Source organism: Lichenostomus cassidix, chromosome 5 (assembly GCF_008360975.1).
Source record: "Lichenostomus cassidix isolate B80296 chromosome 5, HeHo_3.0, whole genome shotgun sequence".
NCBI lineage: Eukaryota > Metazoa > Chordata > Aves > Passeriformes > Meliphagidae > Lichenostomus > Lichenostomus cassidix.
In genome coordinates this window covers 35,915,158-35,928,112 of record NC_139486.1, presented here as the reverse complement: position 1 = coordinate 35,928,112, position 12,955 = coordinate 35,915,158, and the positions used below count along the sequence as shown (strand labels likewise).

General features: G+C 42.1%; 1 protein-coding gene across 6 annotated transcripts in view; it reads right to left on the bottom strand.

Annotated features, from left to right (window-relative positions):
• Positions 1–10,861, bottom strand: part of TTBK2 (tau tubulin kinase 2) — an 80,915-nt gene extending 70,054 nt beyond the window's left edge. The window contains exon 1 of one of the 6 annotated variants that reach the window (XM_085062297.1): positions 10,493–10,861. The gene's annotated coding sequence lies outside the window, so the exon portion shown is untranslated. Of the gene's footprint in view, positions 1–9,633; positions 9,841–10,110; positions 10,335–10,492 lie in introns of those variants that run through there. The other 5 variants (XM_085062293.1, XM_085062298.1, XM_085062296.1 and 2 more) reach the window with 5 other exon arrangements.
• Positions 10,862–12,955: the final 2,094 nt, after the last annotated feature.

Sequence of the window (12,955 nt, the reverse complement as noted above, 5' to 3'; positions counted from 1 at the left end):
TGGTAGATAACATTCTATATAGGTACATGTAAAATTACATGTATCAGAAAAATAATCCTAACTGTTCATTACACATATGAGAAACTATTAGCAATCAAGAATAATAGCTTGTTTTTATGATATACAGCAAGAAAATATGGCAACTCAATGCTAAATAGCAGTCAAAAAAAAATCAAATGTTAGGAATTCTGGCAAAACAGATGACAACATGAAGATTATGTATGCACCCACGGTTCACTGACACCTTGAGTATTGTATGCAATTCTAGCCCTTCCTATGTCAAAAAAGAAGAAGAAAAAAAAGAAGAAAAAAAAAGAAAAAAGAAAGAAAAAGGTTCAGAAAATAAGAAAATAGAACAAGATAATCAAGATAATCAGAGATACAGACTAATTTTCACAGAAAGTAAGCATTTACAATTTTTTTCAGGGGATGATGGGATGTAAAGAGGGGTGTTTGTCAGAGGTCTACAAAATCATTAGGGGCATAGAGAGGTTGGCTAGGAATCAGCTATTTATAATGTCATTCAATAAAGGAAACAAAAAAATAATCAAGATGGGTCAGGAGGAGCCAGAATCAGAGAGAACTAATCTGTGCAGCTGTGGCTAGCACAGGTTTTTCCCATGAGAAATTTTCTTGTGTTTTATAAATAAAGATAAAGTTTGGATGTTGTTGGAACAGTGTCCCGGAACTTGGACAGTGCAGGCCTGGCCAATCAGGCCTGGGGGAAGGCTTCTGACTGACCAATCTGGGTGACTTTTGAGAACTCTATATATGTGATGAAATCAAAACAATAAAGGTCATTCCTTCTTGCCACTGAGAACTGGTGCATTCATTACTCTGCTAGCTGCTCAACAGCGACATGCAACTTCATACCAAAGGATACTGTGAATAATGAAAGTTTACAATGGTTCACGTGGACAATGGTCAACTACCTGAAAAAGAAAACTACTGTGGGTTACTAAAAATACATATTAAGTATATTCACTGCAGAAAGTCCTTTACTAGAAAATGGAAAAGAACTAGAGGAAAGCATATTTTATATTATCTGTGGTTTTATACTTTTCTTTAGGCATCCACATATGACCACTGTTAAATACAGATCTTTAGTCTACTCCAGAATTTTACATTCCTACATTATGCTTGAGAAGATGGAGAGAATTACTAAAGTAATGGGAGAGAGGTATGTTTAACAATAATTTAAGCCAGTGCTATCACTAATCATCTTCAAAGTATATAAAAACATAAATAAATGAGTGGTGTGGACAAAAAGACAGGGCACAGGAATTTTTGGGAAGAAAAAATGAAACCAATACCTGCAATAAGCTGGAAGTTGTTTGTAGATGTTAAGTATTACTTCACAGGTTCATCTTTGGAGGCTTTTTTATAGGACCCTCTTGAGGTGTTTTGTGAAAATTGTTAAGCTACAGGGAAAATAATGTTTTTGGCCTTTCATACACTGTAGCGCACAGTGATTGCTTATAGAAGTGCATTGGAAAAGGTTTAAATCTCTTGCTCACAGATGGTGTATGTGAATTTGGTATGATTTGCACAGCAAAGAATCTGGTCCTCACGATGAGTTTAGCACAACTGGAGATGTTAAAAAAGCCAGGAGCTGTGGTTCTGGGAAAACTTTCACAGTAGAGGATCTTTTCTGGTATAAGCAGCAAAGGCATAAAGGTTATCTGTGCAAGGCCCAGGATCCAATGACATGAGGAGACGAGGCGCTACTGTCAGCGGCAGCCCTCTTTTAGCGGCGAAGCAATGAAATGCTCGCCCGCTGCCTGGGCGGCTCTCGAAGCACGGGCAGCCCAGGCCGGGCGGCTCAGCACCCTGGCCAGCTCCGGCGGCTCCGGCGGGCAGCGAGCGGGGCGAGGCCAGCACGGCGCCCCGGGCAGCGACAGCACCATGGGCGGCGGCTGGCCCACGGGAAATATCAGCCACATGCTACTAGCGCAGACGGGTGGAGAAGGATGCATTGGGATAACATGCATCTTAATATGAATTTTCAAGGAGATTGATCACTGGGGATTCCTGAAACTTAGAACAGTCCAGGAGATAATTGATGTTCATGTTTGGAAAGGATAAATGAAACTACTTTGGTAACTATGGGCCATCAATTAGACATCAATTCCAGTCAAATAAAGAAACTTGACTATTAAAAAATTAAAGGAAGACAATATAACTGTGTCTATTCAATTAAGTTCCCCATCCTATCAAACTGGATTTTTACTATGGCATTACTAGTTTGGCCTGTAAGGAAAATAGTTATTATGGCACTTAAACTTCTGTAAGACATCTAAGTCTATATCACACAGTACAGTCTCTTTTTAAGAAACTAAAATGCCAGAAAATCAATAGATCATACATTAAATAATAGGTCCCAAAATATAACTGTATATTAACTGAACAAGAATCTGTCTAATTACTACTCCCATAGGAATCAATTTCTGACTTAATACCAAAACATGTTTTACTCGGAAAAAAATTACAAAGTTTGTAGTTGATACTGAGATCAGGAAGTGCTAAAGGACAAACAGCATCAACTGGTTAAACAGACTGCAATGAAACCACACATGTGCCAACGTAGATAAAAGAAGTCATTATCCATCGAGGAGCATGGAATAAATGGAAACATCACCTAACATAATGCAGTAATCAGTTACTTCTGCTATATGCATTTACTGGAGTGTTAAAGTTACGACAACTGTGGTTGAATAGGCAAATAAATACCAAGAGAGTTCACAATACCTCCTCTCTATCTGCTAATTGTAGGATTGCTGCTAGAATGTTATATCCAGTTCTGGTGTTCATATTTCATGAAAAGATTTTTTTTCCAAACAAAACAACAACAAAAAAAAACCAAAACAAAACAAAAAAAAAAACCAGAAAAAAGAAACAGAAGACCAAATTATTAGAATACTGGATAATATATATGTCAAAATTATGAAGCTCAGCTCCTTCAGATTATCTAATAGAAATTGCTTTAGTCTAGGAAATTGCAAAAGATCTTCATTATGAAACACACAAATCATGTAAGTAAAAGGTTGAATCTTTACATTCCTTAAACCCACAAAAATATCTCCAAGATCTTTAACTTTCATTAATAAAGATACTCTACTAGCAGAATACTTCATTAACTCTTTCAGTGGATTCCTCATTACTTACAATTCTTAAAAGATAACACAGTGATTTTCTACACTATATGCTCTTACTCGACTACTGCTAGCACACATAATTCAGGGAAATCCTAGGGCAGCTGGTTTTACACACAAAGTTACCCTCAATAATCACAACAATTCCCTTGGTCTTCACACAGACTGAGATAAGTGATGAGGGTTTTGTCTTTGAAAATTAATTTTGCAAGCATATTTCATTATGAAAATACAATTATCCTAGGCATATTTAGTTTGCTGGGACTGTCTTAAGTTCACAAAAAACAGTCCAGGGATCAGTTGAAAAAATAAAACATGGCAGAATGATGAGGCATAGGAATCAGTAGTTTATGTATTACAAACATGGGGGTCAAGAGACTCTCAAAAATTATAAGAATTTCCTACACATCAGAAGAGTGAACAGTGAGAGATCAGATTTTAACTATCTTCCAAACAAATGTACAATTATTCCCAAAAATAAAAGAACAAGGTTTCTCAGAAACCTTTACAGGGTTTCATTTTTTATCCCTTACTGAAATAATAAAAAGTATTGCATAACAGTGTTACAGGTTCTAAGAAATATTGGCTGTATGTAAATAAAGACTTTTAATTCCAAATCTCCCCAGATTAAAGCCCAGGCTACAAATATAATCCTGATTGTATTGTCGACCTATAACCTGCCGTATTTGTATATTTTAAATGTTTGAGCACTTGATCTATACAAATAATTTCTCTAAAACTAGAATTTTTACTTCAGATTGAGTGCAGATTTAATTTTATAGATATGGAAACAGTTACACGACACCATAATGGCAAAGTGTAATAACCCTACAATAATAACAGTGACCTCTAAGTTTTTGAATTTACATAAAAGAAATAGAATTCTATCAATACAAGTTAAGTATTTTCCTTTTTTGTTGGGGTTTTTTTTTTTAAATATACCAACAGTTTTTTTAATATCCCAACAATTTGCTTTGAGGATATTCAGTTTTAAACTGTGGTGAGATACTTCTGCATTTTGAAGTTAATATTTAAACCACAACTAATTTCTATTCTATTAGAGTATACTACAGAAACACAATCACATGGTGAGCAGGGTTATGAGACTCTACTGAGGAACATTCAGTGATATGGGTGAAATCTGTGTACGTATTTTTTTTAGTAATACCAGAAGCTCAAATAGAAATAATACAATTAAGAGTAGTAATAACTATATTCTCATTTATTAAGACCAAGATTCAGCCTTTACATGTTTCAGAGCAAGGAATATAAGAGCACTTTATAAAATGTAAACACCAAATATGAGCAACATCTACTGCATGGCTAGTCATATATCAGGCCACAGTCCTGATTCAGACCATAAATCAATTCTGTCCAAACCTTTACTCCAGGAAAAAGAAATATTTCAGTGAGCCATTACATGTTGATGCAGGGCCTCACAACAGAATTGAAGTATTAACTGCCAGTTCCAACAAGCCAGACAAAGTACAGCTGCTCCCTGATTACAAGGGGAAAATTGACTGATCAAGGAAAGATACATACAGAAGCACTGCCACATGACTGAGGTATGCTAGGCTCAAAACTAATGAAATAGAACAGGAAGAAATGCCCAGCCTGAAATTAGCATCCTGCCCAAATTTCCTTCAAATCAACAGAGAAGAAAGTGCACCATCACCTCAAAGCAGCCTTTCACATGAAATGTTCCTCTTTCCCTTGTGTCCTCCCTGAACTGACAATAGGCAGACAGACCCGTCAGCTAAGCACCCAGGCCACAGCAAAAGAAAGGATCTGGTAATGACTATCTCAGCTACACATCCAGTGTGAAGTAGCACATAACAGCATGACCTAGCAAGAGTTATAAACCTGTACCAGCCCAAAAGCAATACAAACAACTCACTTTTTACAATCATTCTCTGCCAAGTTAGCGAGTTGAATCAGTGCAGCTCAGAGATCAATGGGCATTAGAAAAGGCCCAGGCAGAGAACATAATTTTTCACTTAAAAACAGCAGCCAACAGTTAGACTATTTTAACAATAATGTGCAATTTCATTTGCAGGAGATAACATGTGAAAAATATTCTTATGTCTATGGAAATCTATAAAAAAATAACAACTATCACCATACAATCAATAATGGAGCTTCCTTCCTGCACACACCTGCTTTACTGTGGGAGGCTCACAGTTTGCTCCTCAGCTTCAGCATCAATTTCTTAAATCTTGGCTGGTCAAGACAAGAACTGAATGGGTTAGCTAGCACATTTCTCCCACAAGACAGACAAATACTTCCTTCACACCAATCTATCCTGTGACGCTTTTAAGATTTTTCCTCTAACCAGATGAATTGTTCAACAGGTTTCCTCACTGGATACACTGTCTTGATCAAAACTGTAAAACTATAACTTCACCCCAAATCATGACTATCCCAATAATCTCTAGAGTTCGACAAAACAGCACATAGAAAAAGAAATTCACACAGAAAAAGAACAGTGATCCAAAGTCAACTCCTCTCCTTCAACTCTCAGAGTACAACATGACAATTTGTTCTAGGCTGACTTGACTTGGGGAATTATACTTTGATTTTATTTATAGACTACTGGAAATGGAAAATCAAAGCATCATATATGAACTAAGGGCATTCAATTCAATCGGACTCGAGGAATAGCACAGTCATTCTTCATCTGATACATTTTCATATCAGCTGGTAATGCCCATTCTAGATCTATTTAGCTCAAGATGCTGACAAATGGAAAGACGAGAAAATAATTATTTCAAGGCAGCATATAACTCAAAAATACACATACATTCTAAAAAGTCACCAGTTTGATGGTGAAAAGAATATTCTATTTACAGATCACTGCCTCCCTTTTTTTTAATTCTTCAACACTGCAAAGCTAGAGTCATACTTCATTTGCTCAGAAGTCACACTGCTTGCCACGAATGGCATTTGAAGCATTACTATGGCAACAAGTAAACTTGACAGCTACAAGACATATCCTGCTGATACACCACATAACACAGCAATCTAACTCTTACTATGTTGAACAACATTATATCAAATAAGTGTTGCTAAAACCCTCACAAAACTTTAGTACCCTGAGACAGAGCATGACAGAAGCAACGAATACTATCTAAGAATTATCTGGGAAGTGACAGAGAGTGGAACGAGCTCCCACTCAGAATCAACAAGCAGCTGCTGACTGGTGACAATTCCCATCTACTGAAAAAACACAAGCTCTGAAAGGCAAGATCTCTCCTAACTGCAGATGAGTCTAGTGGAACACTTTTTGTGTAACTTCAGTTGTGAGATAAGTGTATCAAAAACCTAATAAAATTCTTTCTATATAAACAGACCAGGATGACACAAAACCTGATCCTTTACATTTTTACACGTGATCTCCATATAGTAACCTGTCCCTGCAACAAGTAACAAACATCTTTGCAACACACTGATAGAAAAATACAGCTACATATTAAAGACTTGACATCCTTTACAAGCTCTCAAAGCAAGTTCAGAATATTTTACCCTTCCTTTATACATCAGTCAGTGGAAAGAAAATAACTCTCCTCATCAATATCATCAGTGAGCTGGCAAACTTCATCCATGAAAGAGGCCTTCAACTCTTCCAACTACTACTGGCACTGAAATGCAAGGCTAAGCAACACACACACATTTCTCCCAAAGGAAGAACTAGTGGATAGAGTTCCTCCTCTGTGCAATTCCCAGTAATTGATTAATCTCTTCAGACAAAAAGCAACAGCATGAAATAGGATTTGAGTGACGCAATTCTGTAATGAAAAGCTCTCAAACACACAGGACAAGAATCACAGAAAAACATGCCTGAACATAACAATGAAAATATTTTTTAATTTTTAATGAAATAGTTTTGTTAAAAACACTCAAGACTTCTTCAGTTTCCCAAATTGCCCTCCTTTCTTCACTCCTCTCAAATTACATCTTTCCCTTCTCCCCCAAAAACCTTCTCTAGTTTTCAAAGATTTGTCTCCATTAATTGAAAAATAATATGGAAAAATAACTACTCAAAAGTTATGACTTGTACAACATCTCAAAAATGGAAAAAGAATTCTCAGCCAGATCAAGAGGTGAAGTGTCAGAAGGCCAGATTTTATTGCTTGAATTTTCCACTACTTAGGTTTCAAGACTAGTGACCTACAAGCTAATACAGAGAAAGACAGACTACAAATTTAAACTGCTAAGAATGGCACCTCAATTTCATTACCAGCTTAAAAAAAACATCCAAGTTACTAGATTCCCTCAAAAGCACACAACTAAATGTCTTGCACTGAAGCAAAGAGAGGGGAGTATTCCAACTCTAATAAATAAATACATCTTCAATAAATAAAGTTGTAAAGGATAAGTAAAAGACTACATGATATTTTCAAAGAAGTTCTCTTGAAAGAACATACAAGATATAGTTACTAAAAGCCACATTATATAGTACTCAGTGTGTCTAACAAAAAGTGGGAAGTCAACTTTTATTCTGCCACTGCATGACAGACAACACAGTACAAGCATTAAAGCACTCTACTAGTGCATGGAAAGCAGAAAAATGAACCTGTTCCATTTAGCTGTACTCTCTTATCCAACTGAAATAGTTTTTATTTCCTCTTCTAAAAACTAACATGTTTAATTCCCACTTAAGTACCCTAGATATGACATTCTTAAACAGAAAAAAAAGTAAAATATTTGAACAAGTTTCTTTCACCCAATAATGAGCAAGAAGTCAAGTTCATAACAAGCAATTTTCAAACACAAGTGACCTGTAGCTCCTGCATTCCTTAAGATATACCTTGTATGTAGGCAATTTTGCATGTTTTAATTCTTGCCCACCAATACTTTAACAGTTGGCCCATCAGACTGATCCTGCTAGATCCCTGGCACAACATGCTTCTCTGTGACATCAGTCAAAATTCTGTGAAAACAGTCTCACCTCAAGTTTCTTGAGGTGAGAGTGTTTTCACAGAATGAGGGAGGAAGGAGAGTGGCTGGTCCATGTACAGCAACACATCCCTGTGAGACCATGACGAATCCTGGTGTCTTGTACTGAAAAGGCAGCTGTTTCTCCTCCCCTCTGGCCTAACACAAAGGCTTTGTGTAGTGCTTCCCCAGAGAAAAAGAAAGAGACAGGGCAAGACACAGGAATACACAGAAACTGTCAATCTCCTTTGTAAAGTATCAATTCATTCCCACTAGATAAAATAAGCCCTTACTAAAACAGAAAACAGAGCAGTATATTAATATACCATACACTGCAACTTCACATGCTAAGCAAATGCTTAACCTTCTGTACACATATATCTAGCACAGGTAGAAACTGATCATTTAGAAGCCAGTTTTGAACAAGGAAAACCCCACTCATATCTCTCTTCTGTCATACTCAAAAACCTTCTTGATATAATCAGCCACATTGAGAAAAGCCTCTCTGGAATTTGTGATGTTAGAAGTATTAGAGCCTGCAGTATGCAGCAGCAGTGCAGTGACTACACTAAACATAAGCAACATCACAATATTCCAGTTGCTCAATTTATTTTCTCATTCTAACCTCATCCTTCCCAAACAGGAAGTTTAAAAAGATGCTGAGCTGCAAGTAAATAATGGTACATCAGGAATATATTAGAGAAGAACAAAGTATTTGTTAGGGATAATTGGTTCCATCTTCACATTTTTTAAACTATATCTTGATGCACTGTTTTCAAAATAACTTTTGACAAATCACTACACACACTATAGCAGTCAAACTTTCCTATATAGAATTTCTTTGACAGGCCAAGCAAATGTTAACAAGTATACCTCTGGTTTAACAAGTTAAGAAAGTTTTACTACTTTGTTACACATAATTCACACTGTAAAGCAAATGAATCATCATCAAGAAGGTATTCTGGACAATATAACACAACAAAAATGTTGAATATCTTTGTACCATGAATTCATATAATTAAGACCTAAAAAACCATTTCCAAAATCAAACAAGAGCAGCAAAATAAGTCCTAAGCTTTTGTTTTCTCAGCTACGACAGCTAAAACGAACTAACACACCCACAAGCATAGCTAGCATGTGTTCAACACAGGCACAGCATCAACTACACAGAATATATTAAAAAAACCTACGCATTTTTTCCAGAACGACAACGTGGAAACTAATCACACACTTTAGGGCTAACAAGATACTTAATAAATAGAATATTATTTATTTTAAGGCTCCCAACATTCCTGCAATATAGTTTACTAATTCAGAACGTTTAAGCTGAAATTACACTGGTTCTGCACATAGAGTCTAACTAAGAAAGCCACTACAGCCTAATTTATAACTCGTTTTCTACAGCCCTTTCCAGCTTAATTATAAATACGGTAGAAGGTTCTCAAAAGGTTGTAGTATACTCCAGGGTCATTCTTTTGTCCATCTCCCTCCGCCCCGATGGTAATACATCAATATTATTCTTATTTGCACTCCCATCCCCACTTACATCAGCAGTTGTTTCCAACTGCTCTGGCTCACACCAGAGGTTACAAACCTCGTAGCGAGCTTTGTCCTCTCACTGCTTTTGCTCTAGACTGACAACAGAAGCCTAAGGATGCCGCTGCAGCTCCAGAGACCATCTGCAGACTTGGGAACAAGGTGCTTTCCCATTTCCTCCTTGCAAAGCCAGCCGCACGTACACTAACGTCCTTCCCAAGCCGTTCCGCACGCAGTCCGTGTGCTGCCCGAGCCGCCGCGCTGCGCGCACCCGCGGCCTAGCCAGCCGTATCTGTATGCACGGATCGATGCGAGTGCCGCTAATGGCTCCAGCGCTCGGAGCGCCAGGCGACAGACAGCCCGCTTCCCATGCAGCCGTGCCCACACAGCAGCCGTCACACGCAAGCCACAACCCAGCGATGGAAATACAGACGCAGCTATTTTAAAACAGACATCTTTCGCCGTCAGAACACGTAAATTTCTGTACCATTTGCCTTCTTGCAGCAAGTGGGAGGGACAAAAAAAAATCTCGTGCCTATAAATTTGAGTTCTCCCTGGAGGCCGGGGCAGCGGTGACTGCTGCTGGAGCCCGCCAGACCTGCCGACCTTAACTCCGCGGACGGGATCGCCCCGTCCTGCCCCGGCGGAATAAGCCTTTCTCGGGGCGGGCCGTGGCCCCCGGAGCTCCCGCGCCCGGCAAACTCCCTCTCCCGCGGGGAGACAAACCGCGCCGCGGCTCCCACGCAGCAGCCGCTGGGGCCGGGCCGGCGGAGCCCGCGGGCCGCGCCCCGCCGAGGCGGCCGGAGCGCCCCCGGGGACAGGGCGCGGGGCAACGGTGGCGGCTGCGGCGCAGCGCCGCGAATCCTCACCTGGAACGGGGCCGAGGCGGCGGCTCCTCGGGGCGGCGCGGCGAGTCCCTGCGGCGCCCCCGGCCCCACGGGGGATGCTGTGCGCGGCGCGGGGCGGGGGCTACAGCGGCGCCCCCCGGCCCAGCCTCCGCCCCATGGCGTGCGGCGCGGTCTCTATGGCGACTGCAGAGCCGGGCCGGCCCGCGGGGAGGGGTAACGGCAGCGCGCAGGCGGAGGGCGCTCAGCGGGTCACGGGGCGGCTCGCAGCGCTCCCCACGGGGGTTGAGCCCCTCGCCGCGGCCGCCGCCATCCCTGCGGCAGTGCCGGCCGGAGCCCGGCCGCGCTCGCCCGCGCCGCCGCCCCCGCGCTCGCCCTTCCTCGGCCGCGGCGCCACCGAGCCCGCTGTCCCCCGGGGCACCGCCCACATCCCGTTTCCGGAGCTCTGATTGGGCAGATGCGGAGGTCCCTCACGGGCGATTGGCTCTCGGGGCGGTCAATCCGGGTGCCGGGGGCGGGCGCGGTTGGCCGCGGCGCTGTGCAGTGCGGGGTTGGTTGAGCGGGCGGGCGCCGGTACAGCCGCCGCCGCCCCCGCGCAGCCCCGGGGCACAGGGGCGGGAGGGGCGCTGGAGTTCCCGCTCCCGACGAGCTTCCGAGAGGCAGCGCCCGTGCGGGGGGCCGGTGCTGGCCCAGGGCGCTCCCCGCCGCAAGGCCGCCCCCGAGGGGAAGCTGCGTCCTCGCTGCGGTGCCGCCTCCGCCTCAGCAGCCGGGGCTCGGCCGCACTGTCCGCACCGGGGCGGGCTGCCCGGGGCCTGATGGGCGCAGGGCGCTGCCCGGCCGCGGCGGGGGCGAGAGGGCTGAGGGAGGAGAGAGCGGGGCGGGGAAGGCGGGTGACCGCGCGTCGCTTCGGGGACCTCTGTCCCCTGCGGGGGCACAGCAGGGCTGTCACCCCTGGGCTCCGCACAGTGACAGTAGGAAACGGTGGATGTGTCCCGTGCCTAGGTGAGTACGGCCTTGGGAGGGAAGGCTTCTCGCTCTCACGGGTGACTCCTCACTGCAGGCAGGACTCTCCAGCCTCGGCAGGCCATGGAGCGGGCACTCCTCGGTGAGCGCCGCCGTGCCATCGTCCCACGACATCCCGCAGGACGCGTTTGTCAGCCACAGTGCCAGCCCGGAGGCTGATCCATCTGGGTCAGCAGCGGCTAGGAGAGGCCTGTTCTGTGGGAAGGAGGAAGGACAGATTTGCTGTGCTCACAGCAGCTTCTATGAAGTGAGTAAATACACCGTAGTGTTTCCCTCGTGAAGTTTCCTTAAGGAAAAAAAAAAGGTGCTTTTATTTCCTTACTGCCAGGCGCATAAGAAGATAATGTGAATAATTTAAGCCCTTTCTTCATTCACCACCAGAAGATCAGAGTTAAAGAGTAAGGTTAGGAAACAGTATCTCCTGGTGCTACTTTATGAAAAGGAAGATTTTAATGCTGGTAGTTTACAAGTGAGCTACGCAGAAGTGGAAGCTGTGGACCAAACCTTGCAGTGAACCCAAACAGTTGCGAGTTGCTCAGTGTCAGCTTCAGGAAGATGCTTCTTCTTTCACAAAGGGAACTGCCTCGAGCAGTGGGCCACCATAGTGGTGTGGATAAACGCCGGTGATAAGCATATATTTCTCTATATGTAGTGAATGCATATGTATATTATGTGTCCTAACAATTGAAGCAGTTAATAACCAAGCTCATACAGTGAAAAAAATGTTCATTTTGTGAATGGAAATGGATTAGTGTTGTTGGCAATAGGTAGAGACAGTTGTTGGGTTTTTTTTCCCCCACAACAGTACAACTTTTCCTGGGTTACAAAATGTAGTTATGCATTTTGCTTGCCTTTAAAATGCACTTACAATTTCTTAGATGAAAAATACTGTACTGGAACTACATATTCTTTCAAATCTGTCTTAAAGGCATTGCAAAGCTGGCAGTTATTCTAGGATAAGCAGCTCTTCTTATGCAGCAAACAAATAATTTTTTTCACATTCACTCTAAAGTAGGCAATATTTTTCCTCCCAGGTTATAACTGAGGTTAGATTAATATCCTAACCACCTCTTATTTTAAGTAATAAGTTTTGCCAACAAAACTTGCTGTGTGCTAGATATAATGAGGAGCTCATGAGTATAAATCCACTTGTGAAAAGTGCTTTATTGTTCCCCAAATAATTGACATGTTGCCTGAGGTGCACAGTTCTTCAGGAGAATTTTCTTATTCAATTAAAGAGAATGGAAAGGCATTAACAAACTTGTTTATCTGGTTTGTCTGTTTACCTGTTCATCATTGCAGATCCAAGGGGCATGGTTTCTCTCATCACTTTGGAACTTCACAAGTTCATTCATTATCTACAATTGACATGCACATTATCATGGGAATCACACCAGATGTACATGTCTTCTTAGCACACTGTAAGCTTTAAAAGACCAAATAGCCTTTACTTCATCATCAAAC